Source organism: Haliaeetus albicilla, chromosome 27 (assembly GCF_947461875.1).
Source record: "Haliaeetus albicilla chromosome 27, bHalAlb1.1, whole genome shotgun sequence".
NCBI classification, from domain to species: Eukaryota; Metazoa; Chordata; class Aves; order Accipitriformes; family Accipitridae; genus Haliaeetus; species Haliaeetus albicilla.
The window spans coordinates 11,636,059-11,649,970 of record NC_091509.1 but is presented as its reverse complement, the minus strand read 5'-3'; the positions used below and the strand labels follow the sequence as shown (position 1 = coordinate 11,649,970).

At 41.3% G+C, this 13,912-nt stretch overlaps 1 long non-coding RNA gene across 1 annotated transcript; it reads right to left on the bottom strand.

The window, feature by feature from the left end:
• Positions 1-5,878: 5,878 nt before the first annotated feature.
• LOC138682316 (uncharacterized) lies at positions 5,879-9,416 on the bottom strand. The gene is made up of 2 exons (XR_011322421.1): positions 9,078-9,416; positions 5,879-6,288 (listed from the first exon to the last, which is right to left on the bottom strand). It is a non-coding gene; the product is annotated as an uncharacterized lncRNA (long non-coding RNA).
• Positions 9,417-13,912: the final 4,496 nt, after the last annotated feature.

Here is a 13,912-nt window from a genome sequence, read left to right as displayed (position 1 = left end):
AGACTAAATCACAAGTGGGAACATATTGCTCTCCTCTGAGGATTAGATTTTTTACCCTGCTTTTATTCTGACAGTCTCACCGTAACACATCACCCAATAAGTGCGTGACTGTGACTCAGGTCACAGGAAAAATTGAGGATGGCTGAACTGGTGTAGAAAAATCCGTTTGCTCACTTCTACCCAGTCAGAAACAATCTTGAGATCTGTGGTTCGCTTGGGTCTGGTGCAGCACCTGTTCAACCTTTCAGTGTTACAAACCCAATGAAACACAGCAAAGGGGAAAATCTTCAGGGCAAAACAGAACAATTGTGTCAGGTGGACCGCATAGCCTTGGTAAGGTCATATGATCCGTAAGATGTGGAATCGTTAATGATAGTTGAGTAGAATTAGCTCACAGATAAACTAAACCTGAAATAAATGGAATCCCCAAGAAGCCTCTCCAGCTCATTCACACCCCTCATCCTGGGAGACTCTGGGAGAGCAGATGTGCGGTTTGTGATATACCCTGAGTGTTATCAAATCAAGGTCCTATTGAGCTAAGAAGTGAAATGACTTAGAAGGAACTCCTTATGGAAAATGCCTTGCTAGCAGCCCTCTTGTTTTTTAAATCAAAGCACTGTCAGCTCTCATGCATCTGCTGATTGCAGCTGTCATGGTGTCATCTGGAAAGAAAGGTGAACCCTCGGTGATTCAACACACAAACTTCAAACGTTAACACTGCCCACGTTGCCGGTTACAGAAACATCAGACTGATGCACCTATTTAACACTGTTGGTGGGGAAAGCGAGAATTCAGGTCTCACTGCTGTACATTTAAAGTCATCTTCTGCCTTAAAAAAAAAGGAGCAGAAAGAGGATAAGAATCTCTTCTAGCAGCAGAATTATCAACTGTATTTTAGGTATCAAAAACTGTAACAAGGCCTGATGTTTTCTTGAATGTCCAAAGCCCTATCAGGATGTCCAGATCTCCAGTTTTATATTAATAATGGTTGTTGTATCTTGTCCATAGAACACTCTACAGCATATTGACACAATTTAGTAAATCAAATTAAAAGTCAAAATTAAGACGGGTGCACTGGGCTATACTAAAATTCAAAGGGATCATTTATGGGATTATTAGTCACTCAGGTGTTCCTCCACATTACTTAAGGTCTAATGTATCATATAAGATACAGGACTTGCTCATGTTCAATAGTAATAAAGGCAACCAACAGACCTGAAAAGCTGCATCAACATTTTATCCTAAACAATTGCTCCAGGAGGGCTGAGCTAAAAACTCTAGGCTAGCTGTCAGTAGCTAATATTAGCCTACATGTAGAGAATTTTTTTTTATTTCAGAGCAATTTTCAAAGACTGCAGGAAATGTTCTCTAGGCCGCAGAGAAAATCCAACAGTTCATTTTTGTGCTGATGCAGCTGCAACTGCTGTTTGCTAGATCATATCTCAGCTTGGTCATTGCAATATCAAAGTATGATTTTATAAACCTGGTAAACCACTTAACTCTTGTGTAAAACACATTATACATGCTAATGGCTTCATATGGCTAAGCTGGCTTCGTCATTTTTCTGCAACTGGCTAAAGATACTATACATTGATATACCCTCATATGTTAAGCAACCCCTTAATGGAATACATTGCCTTGGAGTCTTTAGTCTTTATGAAAAAAACCCTTATCACTGCCCAGAGAACTGTTTTGTGTGCAGTAATTATGTAATATTAATGAACAATATTACGTACAACTGTATTTTTCAGCCCTATTCCTTGTATGGAATGTACTTTAGAACGACCTGACACTGCAAAAATGCCTCTAGCTTCCATGGCTCATGTAAAATACAATAAATACATAAATAATTTAGAAGAGGAAATAGGTAGTGTTGCGAAGGCGGTGGTGTTCTTACCACTGTACTTCAAAATCTGGCGATATGGCCTTTGGAAATGAGTTTTTCTTTTTTCATTTAAGGATACTGCTTCCTCAAGCTGGACAAAAAATTCCACACAGATCTGGAGTTTTAAAATGCAAATTTGAAAGCTAACTTTATAATTTTATTTCTGAAATTGTAGAAGGAAAAAAGCACGAGGGGTATCTGTCTGCCCACTGCAGGCTTTTGCAGAGAGTCTCACGTATCTCTGTGTTAAGATGGGATTTCTGAAGCTGGAAGTTCCTAAATTTTGACCACAACTGCATCACAGCATTGCATCCATGGGGGAAGCAAGAGGGAGATAGCTCTCTGGCACATGTTCTGTATGCTAAGGGCTGCCCCAAACCCCTTTCAAGACAGGCTCATCTGCCATGAACGCAGTTGGCACGGCCAGGGTGCCCTTTTCCAAATATTTGGGAGGCTGAGCCTGAGCACAGTGGGTGAGCCAGCCCCAGGCATGCCAGGACAGCCTGTCCATGGGCACCCACCAGTTGTCCAAGAGGCATCTGGAAGGCAGTAGCCATTCAGTTCATTTAATGGGAGAGAAGCTGTTTATGCTATGGAGACTTAGCTTCTCAATCTCTTGGGGTTTGGGTTTGGGGTTTTTTTTCCCTTCTAAAATAAAATAACTGATTATTTAATTTCTATTAATAAAGGAGAAATGCATCAGGACTGTTGCAAGGGCCAATTAGTCAGGGCTTACAAAGTGCATTGGTGCTAAGTATAATTTTTACTGCAACTCGGTGACACCTTCATTTCTCAGAATAAGATTTCATAGCCTATTCATTTACAAAGTGGGCTAGTGCCTTTGGGTATTTGGGAAGGGCAAAAAGACAAATTGAAAAGCACCAAATCATTTAATTTCAAAGTGCATTAAGCACACACCTTCCAATTTTCTGACTAAAATGTTCACCGGCTTTTTCCAAAGAGGTTTGTATTCAGGACACAGAAATAGTTTGTGGATTTTAGATTCCTGAAATACTTAACAATGCTATTCAGGGGAAAAAACACTGGCTTCTTGTCCTAATAAAAACAGATTCACCTGTGAAGCGTTAATGAATCCAAGTGACAGCTTAAGGATAAAAATAGCATAAAACCCCTCGAATGTTAGCTGATCAAACATTTTCAAGAACAGAATTTCTGAAAAGTGTGGGATATAATAATGAAAAAGCAAAGAGAGCAATGTTAAGAGTCCAATTCAGAGTGACCAAAATGAGACTCGTCTTTTTTTTCCACCCGGGAGTCACAGTACCCCTTACTGGAGCATTTCAGGACCCAGCCCTCGGGGCTGTGTCCCAGTGTGCAATGCTCTGTCTCCAGTGCAGCGCCTGGGCTGCTCGGCTCATTTTGGAGCGTTGCTTGCTGGAATCTGTAGTCTCCAGGCTGCATCTCCATTATTAAAAAGGAGAGCAATGGTAATCTGCTCCATTTTAGGCAAATTAAGGGCAGCTCTTTGGCTCCTGGCACATTCCCAACACGGCTCTGAGACGAGCGTAATTTCACAAAATCCATAAAATTCAGAGCCTAAAACCGCTACCGTTCCCCCTTCCCCATGCCTTGCAGATAATGTAAAGTCCTCTTCTGGGGTATTTCACAGGGGAGAGGCATATTCTGTGTGTGCCTAATGAATATTGGTTTTCTATGTGCTAAGGGGACGAGTTAAGAAGAGAGTTTCGGTCTTACCTTTGAGTTCTCTACCTTATGGGTTTCATGTCATATTTCCACTGGCAAGGGAGAGGGGGGATGTTGCATATTCAGTGTACCCCTCCTTCTGCCTTGCAGGGGAAGGAGGGTGTGTTTCCACCGACAGAGTAGAATGAACTCATGCTTTCCAATTTTTCCCCATGTTAGGAAATAGGTCCTGTCTCATTACTGGTGACAGCACATATTGGTAGGTCATAGAGCAAAGGGAGAGCCTTGCGTAGAACAGCTGGGGCCCAGAGCCAGAAATCTCATTAAAGTAAGCTGCTGCTATTTCCAGCCTGTAATAGAGCTTTGGAGCTTGATTATATTCAGTGAAAGCAGGTCATTACAAACACAGTGCTTTTTGCATATTATCTAAATTGAAATAATAATATGTTCTCTCCTTTCATGTGCTATATTGATAAATCCCAACTTATGAATGAAACATGTTGATTAGTTAGTTGAAAATAATTAGTTCCATATTATGCCTCCAAGTTTAAGGCTTGATTAGTGCAAACAAATAACTTTTCTTGATAATAAGTCATTTACAGATTATTCTCTTAAGTGGAGCACACAGGCATAAAAATAATCTGCAGCAATAAATAGTGTTATTTGTTCTCTCTTTTCTCTTTGACTTGAAATATAACAGTACTTTTAGAACTTGAGAGACAGAATATCTATATGCAGATTCTGATCTCAACAGCAATTGCCGCAATGCAACTTTGGTGTTATTTGATTGAGGTGGCAGTGTACCAGATAAGAACGTGACCCATAAGGGTTGTTTGAGTCAGTCTTTCTGACCACATAGTCTGAAAAGAACACCAATTATTGCTTACAGTGACTGAGAATATTGCTCTGTTTAGCTTCTTATTATTTAACTTGCATTTAAATATTCTGATATTTACATCAAAACTGAGATAATGAGTGGTTGGTGTGGTTTAAGGTTTTCCTTAGTAGTGGTAGCACTAAGTAACCTTTTCAGTTCTTTTGAAGGAAAACAAAACCCTGCATGAACATTTTTTTCTAGTCATCAGTTCACTGAAACCAGCATGATTCAACAATGTCCATAAAGCTCAAGCACAGTCCTGAATATGAACATTTTTCCTGAACCAGGGCTTAGGGCAGTCATAAGGGCAAAGTCTTTTTCTTAGCTCCCCTAGGGTTCTTCTTCTCACACTGGCAAAAGATGGGTCCATAACTGTACAGGAGATGTCCACTAAAGAAAGGCTATATAGTGATAGGATTATGGTATATATACTATAATAAAATTAGATAACATCCTGGTAAAAAGCCCCGACTCTGTTGATACTACTGCCTCTGCTGTTGCTCCCACCTACAGAGCCTCCGTGGTGGAAAGTTATGGCTCTCAATTATCACTGTGAACATCCAGCCCTATTTTGGGAGTGCTTATAACTTGCAGCAGTCATCTACGGTGTGGGAGTTTGACGGGCTTGTTAGAGAATATCAGCCTTCATATTCAGGCGCTGGAGCATGACAATTCTGGATGAGGCAAATAATACACTTTTGTAAAGCATTTTTATAAAACATTTTTCCTCCCTGGCTGACAGGAAAACTTGCAAAGCCTGGGAAGAGAACCAGACCCATGCTCCATTTGCCCTCTTTCCAGATTGCCAGCGAGGGAGCTAATTCGATAGCAGTGGTTGTGGTGTGGACACTTGTCCACTGGTGGCTGAGACCACCAGCCTACCGACTATACATAATCACCAAACAGCCAGTAGCTAGAAATGGCTAAATCTCTACTGTTTTGTGAAAGACCTGAAGTGACTTACTGGTTAAAAACCCTTCAATCCTTCCCAATCCTCTCAGAGGGCACTTACTGAGAAATGGTAATGCATTACAGTCTCAGAGTGCTTTCAAAGCACTCAATGTCAGAAAAAATGGCATTAACCCACTCTCCTCCCCATATTCTGGACCTGATTCTCAATGCTAATCAGGAGTAATTTCACTGAAGTGAAGGGAGTTATACAAGACCTGTGTAAAAGTGGAATCAGATCCATGTATCGTACATTTAAGATTCCTGGCAAAATATGCACTATTTACTTGAGGAAATTAAAACATTTCAGAGTCTGGATGATTTAAGGGCTATGTTCTTACTTCCTAGAAATTAGAACAGTACATCAGGTAATCAATAAGTGTATAAAACTGTCTAAAATGCAAGCATTGCAGAGGTCATGAATGGAAAAAATGCAGCTGAAATCACTTTACATGATATACTGGAAAAGCAACATTATTTTTACCAACAGCACTGAGAAGTCATTGCAAAAGAGAAGAAACTGATTTAATGGTATGGCAAACAACATTTGTTTCATAAAGCCAATTTTGTCACTTCCATAACAAATAAAACTAAACACAAAATTAGACCGTTCAGTTAAGCACTTTGGCTCCAACCTCCCTTGAACTTTAAGAAATTCAGTGAAACAAGATCTTGGGTTGGGCCCATCTGTATCAGAAACACAGCACTGCATTCATACCGCATTATCAGTATTTTTTTCACTTCAAATCACAAGCACCAGGCAGTGTGGGGTGTCTATCTCCTTGATGGTCTGCAATAGAAATTCCTCAGTTACATGCAAAGCCTCTCCAGTGTCTTCTGCAAGAAGAGGGTCTATTAAGATTAATGAAAGCGCTGATTCTGCACAACAGATGCTGCAGATTCTCCAGAAGAGCTGTAGGAAAGAAATGGGCTCTTAAACAGGTAGGGAGTCACTCAGCTTCTACCCTTGAATCTGAAAGAGCTGCTTGATGAGGCTTGATGAGACTTAGAGGTAAGCAAGAAATTCAAGAAGGAAATATCTAGGACTTTGAGAGCATAAATAAGCTGCATGTAGTTTTCTGACTTGTAATAACTCACAGATCACTGTATCAGCTCCTGGGCTACTGCAGGAGTATGAAGAGGCTGCTGGAAAGAGGAACAAACACTCCTCTGTGCTGCTCCTTTCCCCTGCGTTACAATAAGCCAAGGCTTGTGATGTTTGGCCAAAGAATGGGGAAACCTAGGAGTGACTTCGGACAATACATGCTGGTGATCATGAGTCACTGGCTAATGTTAAAGACAGATCTACAGTCAGATGCGGTGTGTATAACAGTGATTTTGTTTGCCATCAGTGGAGTTGCTGTTTGCTTTGTGCCTGATCTGAATTTTGCATCACATATGCTCCTAATGGCGTTAAAAGACATTTTCGTGAATGTACAGTGAGGGGAATAGACCCTCGCAGTGTCAGCCTCAGTTTTGAATGGGTTGGTTTTTTTGGCTTGTCACATCTTTTTAGTCTCTAAACCTCTGCCTTTGTATTGTAATACGGCGTGCCGTAAATATCTGTAATGGAACGGATTACATCAGCTAACTTAGTGTTGCCAATCTCAATATTAAACTCTGCAGCAGTAAGGAGCCCTGCCCAAAGGACTATGACAAGTATTCAGCTCCATTTATATTAGAATACAAAGTACAGAATAAACCCACATCATTTCTGGCAACCGATACTACCTGTCAGATAAGAATGGCACAGGGGAAAACAATGCCAGAGCATTGAAGTTCCTTCTCAGAATTAAGAGCTGTGGAGTACTTGATACATGCCCTCCCTGAATTTGCTGTAGGTTAGTAATTTGTTTGTTTGTTTGTTTTAAACAGTAACTTCCCATCCCCAATACACAAGCAAAAGCAAAAAGTAGTTTCCTATTTCTACACCCACTGACTCTGTTAAGAGCATGCTGGCTGCAACAAGGGAGAGAGAGATCTGGTAGGATTTTAATATAATTTCACCTCATTTCAGATACACAAAAGACACTGGTTAAAATGCTTAAAAATACGTTCAATATTTTCTTGCAGTTTCTATATGCTCAGTCAGCTGCACATTGACTTTACTGTTCTCATGGCAATTTCAAGTTTGCTTGAGGTTGTTTGGGGCCAAATAAAATCCCATTCCTACGAGATAAGTCAGTATCAGGTTCCAGCGAGCTTGACCAGAACTATTATCCCCATGTTCGACTGTTCATCAGAACTTTCTCTTTTTCAACCCTCACCATGAATATTCTTGGAAGAGACTGCTCAAAGATTTGTGTAGCAAGTGTGAAATAATTAGACTCAGTGGAACACAAGCTCTAAAGCGTGGGAGGCATGATTCAGCACTTCATCTTTCCAATGTTAATGATTTGTTGTTTATTTTTTTGAGATATTCAAGGGAAAAACTGAACTGACTTCTTTGCATGGGACTTAAAGATTCTGTAACTGGAAAGATAAAGAACTTGGCAAGAACTTCCTTTATCCACCATGCTGTTTTCTGACTGCTGCTAGCCCCACAGAGATGGCTTCATTCCATTAGTATTTACTGCATATAAATTGCAAACAGCATGTTGAGATGCTCTGAGGAAAGAAGCAATAAAAACGCAGACAATATGAATGCTCAAAAATTGTGTTGTCTGTTGTAGGAATATGGAACCAGATCCTCGGGTCTTGTGCCTTTATTTCAGTGAAGGAGCTGGCCTATTGTTTCTATTTAAAATTGGTTGCCATGGTGGTATCATCCGGGCTTTCACCCTGATGAAAATTGTTTGCATCTGTGACGCAGTAGTGCTGGCAACCCAATGTTTGCATCTACCTCTAACACAGGAATAATTGTGAAAATGGAACCTGACTGTTTACCTTTGCACAGTAAACAGGTTCCTTAAACACGCAGATACCTCTTGCTGTTAAAACTGCATGGAAGTGGAAAAGCAGTGGGTCTGACAGCTTCTGAGGCTGCAGAAACCTCAGACAAAATGGGAGTGCTGAAGTGAAACTCCATGACGAGGCTGACCCTTCCCCAGGCGTGACACTGGTGCACAGTTTTGATTTTGCAGCACCACCTGGAATTTCTGGGAAGTTACAGGCCTCACGTTTTCAAACTGATGGGAAGCCCTGCCTGACATTCAGGTCTGCTGATACGAGAGTCTCTCAGTTCCATTTTCTAATGAGTCTCAATCATTAGGCTCCTTATTTCACAGGCGGCTAGTGATCCCGTTAGTTAGGTGAATGGGAAGCACTACCAGGAGACTCAGAAATGTCCATGACCAATAAAACAGGTTAAAAAATGGACTCTTTTATTTTAGGTGGCAGTTCAACTTCCCATCCAAACTCGCTATGGGTTCAGGCTTAAGAGTTCCAGAATCTCATGAGGGTCCTCCAAAACTTTACCCTGCTTCCCACTTGGTGCTGATTCTGTAGGGCACGTTCACAGAAAAAAAAACCAAGACAGTCCCAGGTCTCAAAGGGGCATTTAGGCTTAAAGCTTTCTCTCTAATTAAAAAAGTTCTCTTGGAATACTAAACCTCATACAAAGAACAGATGGGGTTAATGCTCCTCCCTGCATTAGCTGTCAGCACTATACTTTGAACAAAATAGCAGCAGCTTTACTAGCTAGAGTAGTGCTTGTTAAATTGAATTAGATCTGGAGCATTAGTATCAATCCCTTCTCTTTACCTTTATTGGGAGATCCTTCTTTCCAGCATGTATGATAAGTGGGAGAGGAAGAACTCAAGAACAGCTCTGAGCAATGAACAAGGATGAAACGTTATCAGCAGGAAAGAAGACCTGGCAGTGCCAGCTTCATAATGGCAGTTACCATCTTGCAGAGCAGAATCGACCCGGGGTGCCGGCTCTATATTCCTTTCTAGTTTGCAAATGAAAAAGCTGGGCAGTCGCCTGTCTTTCCAGCATGCCTATTGTATTTCAGCTGATGTGTCTGCAACGCCAGTTCTGCTGAGCTGTAAGTGAAAGATCTGCTGAGTAAGACATTATTAAAGGCAAGCAAGAGCCTCATCTTTTGGTGTTGTCAGTGCGACCCTTATCAATAATTGAACAGCTTTTCCAGGAACACAATCTAGAGAGACCAGAGTCTGTGTTACCACGTTGCCGCTTCAGTCAAATGTTCCAGGAAAGGCTGCTCTCCACAGAGGCAATATTGTGCCATTTCTTTATTCTGCAGGCTCACGATGCTGAGAGCTGAGACAGTGCTCCATCTGATACGCTGCTTCCCACCCACATGCTGTCATACTTAAAATCATCGCAGGCTTGAAAGAGGGACCATTTTAAAAGGGACTGACCTGCCTGCTGCAGGCTGGAGCCCAGTGGGGTGTTTGGAGGGAGAGCTGTGGGTCTTTCGCAGTCCTGTGAACCTTCACTGCTGACTTTTCCATTGGAAAGAGGAAAGCTGCAGGTCAGAGCTCCACCCCATCGCTATCACAAGGACTTGGCATGGGGAGCAATGGTCATACCAGAGCACCTGGATACTAAAGCCAGGAGCTTTGTATAAAACCTGAGAGGTGGATTCCTGAAAGCTCCCTGTTAAAAAGCTGACACCCAGAGGATGGGAGAAGCCAGGTGATTTTGCATTCATATCACTCCTGCAGAAGAACTCTTAAGCCCTCCAAATCAATATGCAACTCTAAGAAAGGGCCAACTTGTAATAAATGCAGAAGAAAAACCCCAACATTATGAGGGGAGACTATCAGAGGTTGCACTTGGTTAGGCCTTTTATACAGGTATATTCTGAATGATACAAGCTGATAGCTGTGCACTCCTGGCAACAGATTTTGTGGGACAGAATTTCGTCCCTCAGCACAGATCTTGTGGGTTACTCTGATGGCATAAAGGGGCTAGAAACTGTGCCCTGCAAGGCTCTGCTACCCAGGCACACTTTGGGTAAGGCCCTGGCCCCTTCTCAAGCTCAGCCATATCATTACACTGCAATTGGGAGAGGCAAGAGAGAGATTTCCGCAGTAAATATTGTATCAGGCAGTCTGGGCTGCTTCAAATGAGAGCAGCTCATAAGGAGCTACTAAATATAAAATCATCCTCAGGGCAGCTCCAGTTTAAGCCAGGGCATGTCAGCCCTCAGAGAAGCACAAGAATCTCCTGGATGTAAATAAGATAAAGGCAGGATGAGGAGGAGAATTTGAAGTTTACAATTGAAATTCTGAAAAACAAATGGAAGATGTGCCATGTAAAGGGAGAGGATCAAAAAAAGAACCATCAGAAACATGAAATGTCCAGTATCTGCAGTTCTAGAGTTTGGAATTTCAAGTGTCCTCCACCACAGTTTCATGCATTACTCCCTTACGCTAATCACCTATCCTGCATACCTCGGCGTCCTCTTTACCTTGGAGGATCTTTCAGCTCATTCTAGCCCTTCTCACCCCTCTGGTTTCTTCAGACCATTTCTTCCCCTGTGTTTGTACAGTACCCCACAACATATTGGTGCCCTAAAAGCCACTAGTAATAACAACAAATAAAATAATTAAATCGTTCAGTAACCAAACTGAGCCTTCCATTACTGCAGTCTAAACTCCACCTACTAAAAAGGCAGAAGATGTTCTCTGTGGTTTCCCGGTTTGCGTTCCCCAGTTCTGTGGATGGTAGAACTAGACCCAGTTCTACACTTTAGACTGGTGTAACTTGGTCTAATGGGGTAGAAGCATGCAATAGAAGCAGATCTCCAAAACCCCCCAAACAGACGGGGTATCTGGTGAGGTCAGGTTCCTGCTGGATATTATTGAACTAGTTCAGTGATCCAAAACTAGATCTGAACTTTGCTGCTTTGGCCTATATCTGACAGAGATAAAAGATTCTATCTATATCCTTCGGGCCACACAAGCTCATTTCTAAGCTGTATTGTGTTTCCAGGTTATATTACAGACAGCTGACCCTGCTGACTTCTTGCATTGGAATCATTCCTCCACTTTTATCCATGTTTTCAGCTGCAGAACATAGCTAATTCAACAACATATGGAAATCCACAATTATCAGTAAATGCCAAAGTTTAATGAGGTGACAGCAGGACACGCTGACTAGTATTTAATCATACGAGCCAGACCATGCTGACAGGTTTACAAATACCTTAGCTGAGCTTCAGCATCAACACAATTTTATATAGTAAAGGCAGGTCCTCTCTTGCAGTGTACTTGCACCATCCCCGCGATTGATGTCCTGGTACTTTTTGTGTGTATACCCTCTATTCCACTAGCATGCCTCTGAGATGTTTTTCAAGTTCTCGCCATACCTGGGCCAATTGCACTCCATGTAATTAATCTGCATTCTGAAAATAATCTTTTAATCATAGCATTTGAAGACATCATTTTAACAGGAAAAAAAACAAACCAAACCAAAACAGATTCTACAGTACAAGACAAAATTAGTAAGGAAAAGTAGCTACATCCCAATCTACTATAAGCCAGCCCAATTCAACCTGTGGTTTTGTGATCTCCTGCTACATCAATTTAGACCTATCAGGGAAAGTACACACATCTTCTAAATGGCTGTTTACCACTGAAGCAGGTGCCTCACAGTCTTTTATCCCTGGCACCCTATGAAAAATGAGCAAGGAAATGGAGCAGGACACATTTGACAAGTAAGAGTAGAGGCAGACTAGGTGGGCACCTAAAGAAGAACTGGGAATCTAATTTGTCTTGGTATCAATAGTATTCAAGCATCTAAACATCTTTTAGTACCTCAATCCAATTGACTTGGACACAGTTCACCCAATAAATCTGTAGCAAAGCAATTCAGGTGTCCCCAGGTCATCTGCTAGCACCCGAAATAATAAGCTATCTTTCTGCTGTTATGGTTGGGCATCGTAATAAATAGTTCTTCAGGATAGTAAAAGTGGTACATTTGACCTATCAGGCCAGTAAAAACCCACCGGCTTATTTCTTCTTGTGCAGCTTTGACTTAGTTCTGGCAGCTTTCCTGAGGTGTATGTGGCTTGTCCCAGAGTCAACTACTACTGTAGGCTGTGGGCTGAAATTCATCCAGGGTTCTGTAGATCTTCAAGCCAAACTGTGCTCTCTCTGCAAAATGTGTTGCAACAGGCAGCTCCTGCTGAGCACCAGAAACTGGCCCAGGAATTATGGCACTGCGCGTTCGGGTTGGTGACAGATTGCTTTACCGATGCTTAAAACAAGAACACCAACCTGCAGAGATAATTAAGCAGTTGTTGCTAGGAGGCTTCAGAGCTGCTTTCTGAAGTTCTCCTAAAATGATGGGTGCTTTGTTTGGATTTTTAAGAAGCTTTGAAAGCTAAATACAGCTGGATCAAAATCACCATAAAAGGGAATTGGATTTGGTGACACTCCATTTCCTGAGACTAATATTTTCTGGGCACAAAACAGCTGTTTGAATCTGTCTCTGAAAGATTCAAGAATGAAAAAAAGATTTTTTGACACTGTTCATTTGCACTAAGATTGGAGCAGAATATCTCAGTCCAGAATGTATATAGCACACACATACAATATACACTTCTATTCATATTTAAAGTGGTGTGTATACATATACATGTATATACAGTGTATACAAACAAACCTCCTTTTAGCATTCCTGTATGTCATTTAGCTGTCATAACACTTGTAATAGAGCTAGGCACTATTCAATTTTTCATAGTCCTTCATCACCAACTGAAAAACATACAATCAATTTACGCTTTTAAATGCCTTTACCACAACTCGGATTGTTTGTCAACATGTTACATTTATTTTAATTTGTTTGAGCTCTTCATAAAGTTCCTTTCTATTCTTCTGACTGGACAGTAGAACCTGAGGACATCTCTGTTTCACAGATAGATTAAAAATTGGTGAAAACAGATGCAGCAGTTTGATTTACTCAGGACCTTTGCTGAAAGAAAGAATCAAGCTAAAACCACGTCTTTGCTGCAAACAAAATTTGAGGGATTTTACCCAAACAGTTAACATACAGTCTTACTGGAGACAAGGCACTATCATTTTTTTCCTCAAAACTCAGCTGTTTCCTTATTGACAGTTTTCACAGATAAGTTATGAATGACATAAGCATGATGGCTAAGGGAGGGAAGAGCACTGGAGTGACTTTAGAGAAAGACACAAAAGTTTAATAAGGCCAGGAGACCCACTGACAAGAGGGACATGAGGGAAGAAGGATCAGAAAGGTCATAAAAGTATTTTTACTTTACTCACACAAGTATTTAAATAAATTACCCAAAAGCAGAGTTATCACATAAAGTCCATGCTCTGTAAGGGACTTCTTTGCACAAAGTCCCTTACTATCAGGGAGGGATCCACTGGGCAGAGAAGGTAACATATTTTCTAGAGTCCTGCTGTAGTCCGAGAGCCAGTAACTAATTAAACGTAGGGTTTTTGGCCCCGTCTCCACAGTAAGTCACAGGACGAATGGAAAGTGTTTTTAAATGAGGTAAAGCAGCGATGAATCACCAAATGTACTGCCTGCTGAGATGGATCACCCTTCCACATGGGATCTGCTTCTCCTGCCTCTGGCTGAGGTACCACTGA